This window comes from Caretta caretta, chromosome 3 (assembly GCF_965140235.1).
Source record: "Caretta caretta isolate rCarCar2 chromosome 3, rCarCar1.hap1, whole genome shotgun sequence".
Lineage (NCBI taxonomy): Eukaryota > Metazoa > Chordata > Testudines > Cheloniidae > Caretta > Caretta caretta.
In genome coordinates, this window is record NC_134208.1 from 89,244,910 (window position 1) to 89,258,476 (window position 13,567).

The following is a 13,567-nucleotide window of genomic DNA, read 5'->3' on the forward strand; positions in this document are numbered from 1 at the left end:
CCAGCCCATTGAGTACAGGGACATATGAGGGAATCAGCTTGAGAGTGTTGATTGACACGGTCTGCTCAGACTTGCTCTGTTAGTGTGTGTGTGTGTGTGTGTGTGTGTGTGTGCGTGCGCGAGCGTGCATTCATCTAGTTCCAGGGCTGGAGGAATCCAGTCCTGGGGAACCTAGGTACTGCAGGATAGCTCCATTGGGAGCGGACTTGCAGAAGGAAGGAGTAGAGCTCCATATGAACACGCAAGTGACATTAATAGAATTACAGAACACCCCCACCCCAGAAGAGTAACCCTAATAAATGAGCATACCCCAAAGTAACGGGCACATCTGGTAACAACACCCCTGAGCGACATAAGTTACATTGTCTTACAATGAAGTGAGCTGTAGCTCACCGAAAGCTTATGCTCAAATAAATCTGTTAGTCTCTAAGGTGCCACAAGTCCTCCTTTTCTTTTTATTGACTTAAGCAGTAGTGTAGACCAGCCCTTAATTGGAGTTTTAAAGGGAAGAAAGGATTTCAAGGACCCGGAAGAAACCCAGAAGGATGAGCCCTGTCTACAGCACAGTGATGACTAGCAAGGGCACAAAACTACTGAACTCCAGTAACCATTAATTCTTCTGCGAAACAAGGAGCAACTGAGGTAAGTACATTAAATTGAAGCAAACTGATGCATACAGCAAATGGGACAATTTGTCCAAGAGGCTTTTGAGAAACCTTTATGAAGATTCTTTGCCGTATTAGCTAGTATTATTGGACTGTATTGTGTATTGATTATTCAAGAGAGGAATTTAAGCTGAGATTTATGTTGGTAATACCATGTAATAAAAGCAAGGCTAAATGCTCCTGGTCAGTCTATTTACATTGGCATACCGCTGTCATTATTTATACCATTTATCTGTAAATTTACTAGTTTTATTCTAAACTTTGACACTGCGTGGATTTAATCCTATACACTATCTATGTTGCTGGTTGGTTTTGCAAATAAAAAAAATCTTACTGTGTAGAGACACTGTATCAATAGTCCATTAAATTTATTATACATATACTAAAATAATTTGTAATGTTCGCATGACTTAGGGTCTGATTCAGACTCCCATTGACGTCAATGGGGTTTGGATCAGACAGCCCCTTTGTGGATATCTTGCTATTGTATTTGAGGAATTTAAAACCACTTACAATGAGATTACCCCAGTTTTGCAAGACTTTAACCCCATGGTGCATAGAGGCGGACATCTCAGGGAATGGACAAGGTTACATAACAGAAGCTTGCTTTCTTTTTTGAATGTGCGTGAAGTGCATGCTTCATAAGCCCCTATTAGGTCTAGCAACCCAACTGTGATGGGGAAATCAAGGCAGACGCTGCCACTACTGTTGCAGAATGTACTGAACTGGGAGGAGGGAGGAAAGAAGATACAAGAGGGTGGTTCAATTTGTTGTAGGATTTGAAACTCCAGATATAAGGAGAGTTTAGGTTACTTTCCTGGAAAACTCTCTGAGAAGTAGATGTAGTTCAGGAACACCTTTACTTATTTTCCCTCCTTTTTCTTTTTCAGGTTTCCCTCAGGTCTCCAGCCTTAATTTGGGTATGCTGGGTCTCAATTACTGCAATTGTTGCCACTTCCCAGAAGCTAAGCTGGCTTTTCTAATGGCTATGCAACTGACATGAGACTTTTCTGGTAGGATAAATAGTATCATTACCTTTCCTCTTTTTATCTACATCTTCTTTTTCACTCCTTTTCTCCTTGTATTGTTTTTATTTGCTCTCCTTTTTCCATTATTTCTCACCCGCTCTCCATTGTCTTTTTTCTCTCAATCCCGAAAACTGAATCTTTTCTTCCATCCCCTCTATCTCTGATTTTTATCTTCTTTCACATCTTCAGCAGGCCTCATTGTCTCTCTCATCTTCTCTTGTACCAGTCATCTGTCTCCTCTGCATGTTCTGTTCCATTGACAAGCCTCAGCATGCCGCACTGAAGCAGTTTGGCTATAGACAGCATCTCCTGCAGTGAGAGAAATCATTGCACCTTGACATGTTGCAACACTTGTATGGGCCATTGTTTTTAATATTCAGGACATATGGTTTGTTGCAAGAAGGTTCATGTTTCACGTTATTCTGGATAAATACATATACAAGAAAAAAAAGTCATTTTAAAAATGAAACTACAAAACAAAATATACTTATAGCCTTAAGTCCTGTAGTTGGCTACTCTCCTGCAGGACTTCTTTTTTTTGCCACCAGCTGCTCCCTATCAGGCCTCACAAAGTTCTCTCCATGACACAACCTGTTTCTATAATCTCGTTATACAACCCAGTGCAGTAACCTCTATTTTTGTCCAGCAGCAGGACTGTAGAATCCATGATCCACTGCCCAACCAAACAAATTGAAATGTAAATATCATGCTTATACCATTAGGGCTTAGAGAAGCTCTCGCTCTACCGTAGATGTCAGTCCCCTGCATGAGCCATCTTCCAGGACTGGTGGAGCCTCTGCTGTTTACCTTTACCATTGCCTTGGAGATAGTAGCATATGCTAATCCCTTAATTACAGGTTTCAGAGTAGCAACCGTGTTAGTCTGTATCCGCAAAAAGAACAGGAGGACTTGTGGCATCTTAGAGACTAACAAATTTATTAGAGCATAAGCTTTCGTGGGCTACAGCCCACTTCATCAGATGCACAGAATGGAACATATAGTAAGAAGATATATATACATACAGAGAAGGTAGAAGTTACCATATTTAATTAGGCATAATTAATTAGCTTCTTACAGTTTGTATGGCAACTTCCACCTTCTCTGTATGTGTATATATATATCTTCTTACTATATGTTCCATTCTATGCATCCGATGAAATGGGCTGGAGCCCACGAAAGCTTATGCTCTAATAAATTTGTTCGTCTCTAAGGTGCCACAAGTGCTCCTAATCTCTTAATTGTCTCCTTACTAGAGGGGGGTAAAGAGCCGCAGTCTTAGTGTGGATTTAGAAACTTGAAACCTGTCAATTTTGTCTGTACTCTTACCATGTTCCCAATATGTGCATCTTAGATTTCTTTTTTCAATTGCTAACCCCCTTGTATAACAGCTACCTTATATTATGCTCTAACCTTCATATTATCCTCAGCTCTTTGATTTGTTTCCATTTTAGTTTATGCCAGGACAATTCTATTTAATTCCAGTTCATCTCTATTACTGTCTTCCACCCACCGCATCTCATTATTCTTGCCAAATGTGAGATCTTATCTTTTCTAACATTAAATTACTATCTGATACTATTCCCTCTCTACCCCTCATCTGTTCCTATCCTCCTGTAGCTGCAGTTTGTCCTCAGTGGTATCCACTATTCTTCCTGCAGGTGATGTGAGGAAATTACAGAGTCATATAATGTATTGCTTTCTCCAAGGTTATTTATATCAATGTTAAATAGTATTGGCCCAAGGATCAAGCTCTGGGCTGCTCTGCTAATTACATTTGCCAATTTGCTTGAACCCATTTACTGCCTACCTACCGAATTCCACCCCCACCCAATCCAGTCAGTTTTCTTGCCAAGAAGTTATTGTCTCGCTGATTACAATTTACTTGTACGTTTTAAGTTCTTACATAATATTTTGTGGCCTTAAGAGCCAAGGACTGGATTTTCACAGGTGCAGATCCCCACAGCTCCCTTTGACTTCAATGGAAGTTGTAAGTACTTGGCATTTCTTAAAATCCCAAAGGAGTTAGTCAGCACTCTAAAGTAAACTCTCAGATTTCTTTCTCCCAGTCACCATCCAGTCATAGCCCCTCTCTCCCCTTATGGGAAAGTAACTGATGAGAGCTCAGCAGAGGCAAGGGTAAGGGGCAAGGCTCATAGAGATGCAGGGAAAACCACAGAAAGTTCTTGTGAACTGAACCTGGAGTTCATGCATCAGTGTTTAAGAGCTGCTATCTTATGTTTAATAAAGCCATTTCAGTTTACCTATCAAGAAGCTGACTGGGTTAATCATAGGTGAGTATTCTTTATGGCTTCCCCAGGGGATATACAACATCCCATGCACAGTCCTTCTGCTAAAAAGTGGCAGTTTGAATTGAGACAGATATTGACTAGCTGCCACATGAGGTGCATTTTTATTCCTGACATAGGCAAAGCCCTCCACGAGTGATCCTGTAAAAAACTAATAGCAGTTTGCAAAAGCTCTTAAAGAGAAATGAAAAATGTATACAGGGAACTTAGAGAAAATTTGGAAATAGCAAAACTTTGTATTTTTTCCCCTTCACTTTCAGTGAACTAGATACAGTATACAACACATAGTCAGTCCTGTTTGAGAACAATTAAAGGGATCCAAAATTATGAAGGATATATTGAAGTGTGATCCATCTTTCCTTTTACCCTATCACATCATCAGAGATGCCATGGGTCGGCTGTCCTTCAGAGTGAGATTTACAACCCGAAAGAGTGAGATTCAAGGCCAAAGAGTGAGAATTCCCCCCCCCCCCCCCCCGCAAAAAAAAAAAAAAAAAAAAGGGCCGGAGTGCCGCTCCTTGAAAAATGTTGCCCAAGCACGTGCTTGGTTTGCTGGTGCCTAGAGCCAGCCCTGAATAGTACAGGTTTTTAATCCAAACAGCACTTAATAGTTTGTTTTCAAATGTACACTGCTTAATCTTGTATATGAAACACTTAAATGTCCTAATACATACTAAAGTCTAGGGCACAAAGGAATTCTGTATTCAGTGTAAACCAGTGGATTTTAATAAAAACAATTATTTGCTAGTTGCAACAAAAACCTGGATGATTGGAGATCCTCGAGGACCAGAGTTAATAAAGCTTATTTAAATAGTTAGATAAATATTTAAAAAATAAACTGTTTTTATATAAACCTAACAAAAAAGCAAACTTTTATCAGTACAGCAATATTTTTTTTGCCTATTACCTTGTCAGAGTACAGAGTAACAGCCGTGTTAGTCTGTATTCGCAAAAAGAAAAGGAGTACTTGTGGCACCTTAGAGACTAACCAATTTATTTGAGCATAAGCTTTCGTGAGCTACAGCTCACTTCATCGGATGTATACTGTGGAAAGTGTAGAAGATCTTTTTATATACACACAAAGCATGAAAAAATACCTCCTCCCACCCCACTCTCCTGCTGGTAATAGCTTATCTAAAGTGATCACTCTCCTAGCATATCTATATATAGATATCTTTATATATTTACTCAAAATGAGTGAGATAAGCTTAGTAATGTGTGTGAGAGTGAGATAGCATGCTAATGAGTGAGTCTCACACCCAGGGAGTGAGACTTGACATGTCTGCATTTCATATGAACAAGAGTAATTCAGTGAAAAGAATAGCTGGCCAACTTAGAACAAGTTAAAGGCGATACTATTTAATACAGTTAATGTCTAGAATTCACTGCTGTAGGAGGTCGTTAAGCAATTGTTCCCAACCCCAAACATTCAAAAATCATGAGTTGAGACCCAAACAAAATTAGACTGGCTTAAAAATCATGAGATTTTAAAGATAATAAATGTTGGGTTCTTTTTATTTTCTTTCTGAGTTCTGAGCTATTTTGCATATTTTTTTCAAGATTTTCTCCACAATCCTAAGGGCTAAAATCCTATGAAAGAATATTATCACCTGACTCCTGGAGCTGGGGACTAAAGAGGAAAACAACACATATATTGGAAGACTCATGGTGACAACACTGTAATACTGAGACTGGACATAAATCAATGGAGCATGTATAATTATAAAAGGACAAACAATTAAGCTTAGGGGAAATAAATGTCATGCTTCAGAGCCTATACCGATAGCTTGTAGGATTTAGGATGGAATTTTTTCCCCATACACAACACTGCTCAACCTTTCTTGGAAGCATCAGGATCAGTACTGGCACTTGTCAGAAGCAGAATATTGGACATGGTAGGCCAATGATCATATGTATTACTGTTTACAGTGTAATGATGTAAGTTTGCAAAAATTTTCAAACAAAAAATCTTTCCTAGCTTTGTCTGTGTTTTCCATTCAACTTTATCATATGTTTTCTTTGGCTTTGCCATCAGTACAGTTTCTGTTATATTATATGATAAACATGAAATCTGTTTAGTGTTCCAAACTTTCAGATAAAGTGTATGTGTGCATATAAACACACACACACACCCCCCACACACATACACAGAGAAAAGGGAAGCTGTGGAATCCTTATCATTGAGATTAGACAAACATCTGTTAGGGATTGTCTAGGTATACTTAATCCTATTTCAGTGCAGAGGGATGGACTAGCTGACCCCTTGAAGTCTCTTCCGGTCCTACATATCTATAATATACACCGATAGACATTTTTTCTGCTTTATGTAAAAGATAATGTACATTTCTGACTTTGCAGAGTCTGTGCATTAAGATTTCAATGACTGCTGTTTGATGTGGAAAATGCAGTGCCTGTACAATAATTGCTACCTCTGCGCAAGACTGTGTGGTTTGTTCTGTGCTATATGCAGTACACACAGACATAAAATATTCAGTCTGGATATAGCCAGGGACACTCACACTGCTCAGATGTCTCAAGATGCACACTTTCAAAAACAGAAAGAAAACTAGTCAGTTTCAATATTTTTCACAGGCCTTTAGAGGCAGTCTCTGGTTAGCACTGATGAGTGAAAATACCTGGTAGTATGGATCAACAGTTCTTTAATAGCTAAAGAACACAAAGAAAATGTTATTTACATATCAGCCTCAAGCTGGGGGGATGCTGAGTCATATTTTGCTATTTCAAAATACAGCAGTATTACACTACAGAGATGTGATGATATCAGCAGACAAGCAGGTCTTTGGGGCCACAGCAACAGAGAATGTATCTGTGACCTCTATAAACAGGTGAAGTTACTATCCTTAGCAGAAAGGACAAAATGCCAATCAAGGGGCCAGGAACAGGGCAGGCCAGGGGGACATGGTATTTGGCAAATATTGAATAATACTATGAACAGGGAAAGGTGAAAGTGAAACAATGAGAGGTGCTAGGACAAAGGAATGCCAGTTTGGGTTATCTGAGGGAAGGTGTTCAAAGGAGTAGACTTAGCCCTTCGGAGTCCGCTGGGTGCTAAGCAAGCATAAAACATTGCATTACATTGCACTGAAGAATGGCATGGTGCACTGGTCAGCATAGTTAGATTGTAGCTGCCCCTTTTAACTACTTAATACTTAGGATTTTGGTTTTTGTACTTAACTGAATACCAATATTATCAAAATATTGGATTTTGTACTCATAACTGAAGACCCAGATGCCTACATTTACTGTGGAGGGTATGCATGCCAGTGGAATCACTCTAGATCTAGGAAGCAATCTCACTTGGGCAATTAATGCACATTAACAATTAGGCAAATCTCTTCTCAAACCCATTCTTCAATGGAGAATGCCAGCACACAGAACTACTCCTTTCTTCTCCAAAAATCGTTGATTTTTTTTAAAGAGAACAATGCTTTTAAATAAAGCTTATTGCAGCATGAAGTATTAACTTTAACCTATATGCTCTCTCCTATAAATCTGAGGATTTTATTGTTCATTTCTACCTGGTATCACATCACGGTGTAGCCTGTCTTGTAGTCAGGGAATAGCTGAAGTATCATGGCATACTCAAGAAGTTGTATAGTTATCATGAGATGGAATGTTTTCATAGACTCAGATTTGAAAGATCCGAAGGCCTCTTTGACCATCTAGTTTTATCTCCTGCATAACACAGGCCATAGACCACAAGCTGGTAATTTCTGCATCTAAAATATATACTATATATATATATATACTATAGCTCAAACAGAAGTTTAATTTGTCTTAAAGACTACAAAAATCCATCAGAGAATTCATCATATTCTTTGATACATTCTTCCAATGGTAAATGAACATCTCTTTTAAAAAGTACACCCTATTTCTGGTCTGAATTTGTCTAACTTCAGCTTCCAACCATTGAATCTTGTTCTGTCTTTCGTTACTTCTGCCTTTTTTTTTTTTTTTTTTGGACAGAAGGAGGATGCCTCTACAAATTCTCCCCTTTATGCCAATTCTTCTGAGCTAGTCTGGGTCCAGCCCATTTTGTCAGGTAGATGGTGTATGCCTGATCCTCAGGTAGAAGACTGGCAATGCCATACCTCAGTCCCCTGCCCTGTTTGGCAAACTTTTCAGATCCTTTCAATTCATAACCTTTGCTGAAGCCTAGCAAGTCAATGAAGCCATGAATTTCCTTCCTTAAATTCACTAATCAGTTACAAATGTTTCAGTAATCCCTGCTCCCACACCTTTTAAAATCTCTCTACACACTGCAGTAAACTATGCAATGGGGAAATTTCCATCGGAGTCTCTTTTTAAATAATAGCTTTATTCTGGCCATTTTCCAGTCTTCATGGACCTTTCTTGATCTGTGTAAGTTTGTCTAATTTCTTACAGTACTTTAGCCTGCTTAGATGTATGTTGTGAGGTCCTCATGCCTTATCAATTAACAGCTTATAACATTTTTAATGCTCGTTTCTGGTATAATATGTACACTTCCTACTTCCACATCCCATAAATGTGATATTGGCAAATGTCCATTTTATTCATTTGTAGAAATAGATGGAGAGTAATTATTTAACCCTTGTAGTGCAGGACACACATTTTTATGATATTTCTACACAAGTGAACTGGGAGGAGCTATGAGCATTCAGCACTCAGCAGACTATATTTTTTCCTTAGGAACAAATAGTATTTGTGGGTTTTTTAGTATTATAATTAAACTCACTAATCTAACGGCCCAATCCCGCAAACACTTATGAACAGGAGTAGTTTAATTCAGTTAATGCAGTTAGCTCAGTGGGACTAGTTACATGAAAAAAGTTATGAGTGGAAGTGTTTTCAGGATAAGAATTTAAAGAGTAAAGTGTATCATGTTTTCTGATTATCGTATTTCATAATTCTTGATTTGTATCTTTTAAAAATCCATTTTCAAATTGGAATTCCAGTGCTCTCATGCTACAGTGGTGGGTGCTACAGAAAACCCTTAGATAGCTCATCAGTCATTACATCATGACCACCTGATCAGTCATGCTCATTCATTTGTCATGAGTTTCCTGCTCATCTTAACTTGGCCTGGAAGTGTGGCAGTTAAAGGAGCAAAAGCTTTAAAATTTAGCCCTAAGGGACAAATCCAGCCCTGTGTCTGGACTCAGAATTTTGACTAAAGACCACAATTATGCAGTTTAGCTCCACATGGACAGACCCCCGCCCAGATTGTGACTTTCATCCCAAATGCATAGTGAACAGTTGTTGTTTTGATATTTTTTTTTTATTTTGTTGTATTTCACTTTTTGTTTGGCTGTATGTAGAGTTACATGACAACACCCACTGAAAATTATTACAAGTGTTGAAGTGTAGCATCTGTATCGATGTTGTTTTATCAGTAAAAGAAACCACAGCAGCTGCTGTTTGTTAATAGTTTTCCAGCTAAGAGGGTTTAGCTGAAGCACTATGCTTAGCACTCAAAAACTGCCAGGCCCAATGGCTTAACCAGCTTTAGTCATCTCTACTCCTTCCTCCATCTAGCTGTAATTTGTTATTTAGCTTGAGGGCATTTCTCCTACTGTTTATAAGATCAGGTTCAAGTACAAAGTCAGGACCATTTCCTTTTACTTCCCTCCCCTCCTGGGAATGTGGCATAGGCAGAACATTCAGGAGGCTGGCATGGAATAACTTAAAAGAAAGAGTTGAAATGCAGAACATTCTGTATAATGCAGAGCAGATGAGATTTCTCTGTGCATATCCTATTGGGAGGGTACACATATTTTTTTCCTCATCTTGCTCATTTTCCCCCTGAGTACATAAGATAAAACCCAATGAGAGTGTTTGGAATTCAGTCAAAATGCAGAACTGGTAGCTTTTTCATGTACACTGGACTCTGAGATTCAGCATTTGGGATTTGAGGATCTCACAGAATTATTTTTTTAGTCTGAGTAAGAAGAGAGAAATTTACTTATCACACAATATTATATGTGAAGTTGTTATAGCCAAATGAAGTTATAGCTGTATTTGGGGAAAAGATAATCATTTAATTGGCTTGTTCGCATTAGTGTATAATACTTTGAAGTAATTGTTGGTGGTAAGACAAGGGCATGGCTGTTTGGTCTGAACACAGGACTGGTAACCAGGAACTCCTGGGTTCTAATATCAGCCCTGTCATTGACTCTATATGTAGCTTTAGGCAAGATACAATTCTTGCCTCAGTTTCCCCATCTCTACAAAAGTGATACTTACCTAACCTGCTGTGCATGTCTCAGAAGCTGCAGCACAGGATCTAGCCCTGTGTAATCTTGTTCCCTGGTCTACACTGGGGGGTGGGGGGCGGATCGATCTAAGTTACGCAACTTCAGCTACGTGAATAACGTAGTTGAAGTCGATGTACTTAGACCTACTCACCATGGTGTCTTCACTATGGTGAGTCGACAGCTGCCGCTCCCCCGTCGCCTCTGCCTGTGCCTCTCATGGCAGTGGAGTACAGGAGTTGACAGGAGAGTGCTCGGGGATCAATTTATCATGTCTAGACTAGACACGATAAATCAACCCCCACTGGATCGATCACTGCCCGCCAATTCGGTGGGTAGTGTAGACATGCCCTTAGGCTGTGCAGCACTCAGGTTTAGGCAGCAAAGTCCGTTTGTGAATTTGGGCCTTATACTCTTACATACCTTTGGGGCTGTCCATCAGTTACGTAATGCAGTAGGGGATAGGTAGGTCCTGAACTCTGCGTGTTTGTTTCATTGTTGCAAGGGGTGGGTAGGTCTTGAAAAGCTCCAAAAAGTCTGTTACGTAATTTATGGACAGCCTTTCGGTTGAAGGAACTGAGTCTATTGTAACCTAGTTGTGATATCTTTTAGAGTTCCATGTAGCCTTTGTCCTCAAGGGTTGGTTTTAATGCTTTCTTATGTGAGTAACTCCCCAATATTTGTTTTTTCTGACAGCTAATACCTTTCTATGTTATTGAATTCTGTGCTCTGTGCAGGTTTCAAGTAACTGCTGTTCACTGATTCTGAACTCCTCTATTCGCTCTCAAATTCTCCGTCAGAGCTTCACTAATGGTAAGGCCAGAATAGCTTCTCTCACTAGAGACTCCAGTTTCTTCATCATAAAATTCTCTTCTGCACAGATTAAGAACCTATTTGATGATAATGCATGTTTTCATGTACTTTGTTTCCCAACATATATCATGTTAGAATCTCACATTAGTACAATGCCCTGCAGTTTAGTTATATGTTTTAGTAATTTTTTATTCTCACTTTCTTCCAGTCCTGGCAGCCCTACCATATTTCACTTATAGCTGCTAGGTCATAGATTCCACCATTTGGTATCACTCCTTGCTCTTGCTTGCTTCTTATGCTCCCAGAATGTGTGCGTAGGCAATTATTTTCTTATCTATTATTCTTAATACACATACCTCTTGGAGTATGACTGAATCACGCATGGACTGACTGTTTCTCTTCTGCAAGCAAGGGGTCAGTCTCCTTATTTATTGAAGTAACATACACCTAATTGAGCCTGAATCAACACAGTATCTGAGTTTCAAAGAAATATCACTTCAAGCTTACTTTGCACACTTGGGCCTGAGACTCAAAGTAAATGACACACACACCCTGCATGAGAGAGAGTACAGAGCATAAGGTAAATATCCTATTTCTCCAGATGATTAGGTATCAGTTATGTGGAGCTCATTTCAATAAAACATCAGCAAGTTATAGAATGAGTATTAAGGTGACTAAAACCACAAATTCACTCCAAAATATTAATGACTCCCACCATTCAAAGCCATAAGTAGCCTGCCTTCTCCTGTTCCTTTAGAGCTAAATCTAAACTGGAATCCTTCAGAGCCACAAACTAATATACTAGAACTAGTTTCACCCCCTAATTGTCAAGTATGGGCCTATTTTATAAATAGCCTGTCCTCCATTTTTAATTCAAAGATAAGCTTTGCCAGTGGGAGTAGTGAACAGCGGATGTGTATTAAAAAAAAAACGGACATGAAAGGAAACAGCAGAAACAGAAAAATGGCTAATTTGGAATAAAATACTGCCCCTACCCTATGTTAAATAGGAAGTGATGGAAGGGACAAATAAACAAACCTTTACTTGAAGTTCTTTAGAACAGGGGCATTTCAAATCCCCGTATCACTGAAACACCATTCACATTTCTGGCTTTCAGCTAAGCTTTTTGCCAGAACAATCAATAAGTTACAAGTATTAATCAGACGCATAGTAGTATGGGGGGGGAAGCACAGATTTCAGATAAACTAGATAGATGAAAAAGAATATGTAACATAATTGTCTAATAACCTGATCAAAGGATAAATTAGCAGGAATCAGCAAAATGCAAAGGCTTTTCACAACTTGCACATATTAGACAGCAATATCTTACCCTCCTCTTTCTAGATGAAGGCACATGGGAGCCAATAATCAATGAGCTTGTTTTTGAAGATCAGTTTCTTAGCAAAGATTGATAGCTCAGGATCAATTAAGTACAGGTTTAGTTAAGCTAATGTTAGTAAGGGGGCAACAGTGCCCTTACATCTCTCTCAAGTGGTGTAGAGAAGGGAAGAAATATAGTTAGAGTGATTGGTAAAGCTAATGGTGACCTGTAGCTAAATCAGGGCCTGACTGCAAAACCAACTTTAGCAGGACTCCTGCTGGTGGTAAACATTGTCCTCACTAGTGTTTACAAGACACTAGCATCTGATAATTTTCATTGTTACTTGGATTAAAAATAACTCTTTAGAGCAGTGGCTCTCAAACTGAGGGTCATGACCCCTCAACGGGGTCACAGAGTTATTATGTGGGGGTCGTGAGCTGTCAGCCTCCACCCCAAATCCCACTTTGCCTCCAGCATTTATGATAGCTTGCTGTGTGAAAGGGGTCACCAAGACATAAAAGTCTGAGAACCACTGCTTTAGCGGAAACAGACAACTATGTATATGTTCTTGAAAATAATTGGACAATGGGATAAAGCCAACACAGTCTAAGTCTCACTGCAATCTCCTCCTGCTAAGGTTTCATTCTGCTAATTACAAATTAGATGGATTTGTACTCAATGAAACATTAGGCTTCATCAGAATACAAAGGAACCAAACATCCCTTTCTCCCACAAAATATATACTCTACCAGCTATTGCCTGGGTTCTACTTTTTCTGACAAAGCCTTCGGCAATTCTGCAACTGTTTTGTTGAGGGGAGAGAAAACCTTTTGTAGTGATAAACACCCATTTTTTCATGATTTGTGTGTATAAAAACAAACATCTTCTGTATTTTCCACAGTATGCATCCGATGAAGTGAGCTGTAGCTCACGAAAGCTTATGCTGAAATAAATTAGTTAGTCTCTAAGGGGCCACAAATACTCCTTTTCTTTTTGCAAATACAGACTAACACGGCTGTTACTCTGAAACCTTTAGTTAAATGGAGTCTTAGCCTGTGTGCAATAGTAGTTTTTAGGAGTTATTTAAAATTGTAATTTAGTAAATAAAGTATAAATTTAAAATTTAATTCATTAACCTGATTACTTTGTACCTCATCTGATTAGCTGCAATACCTCATAG

At 39.0% G+C, this 13,567-nt stretch overlaps 1 long non-coding RNA gene across 1 annotated transcript in view; it reads right to left on the reverse strand.

Annotated features, from left to right (window-relative positions):
• Nucleotides 1-1,570: 1,570 nt before the first annotated feature.
• LOC125634993 (uncharacterized) overlaps nucleotides 1,571-13,567 on the reverse strand; it is a 52,377-nt gene continuing 40,380 nt past the window's right edge. Inside the window, exon 3 of the long non-coding RNA XR_007356107.2 lies at nucleotides 1,571-2,002. This is a non-coding gene — a long non-coding RNA (uncharacterized LOC125634993). The remainder of the gene's footprint in view (nucleotides 2,003-13,567) is intronic.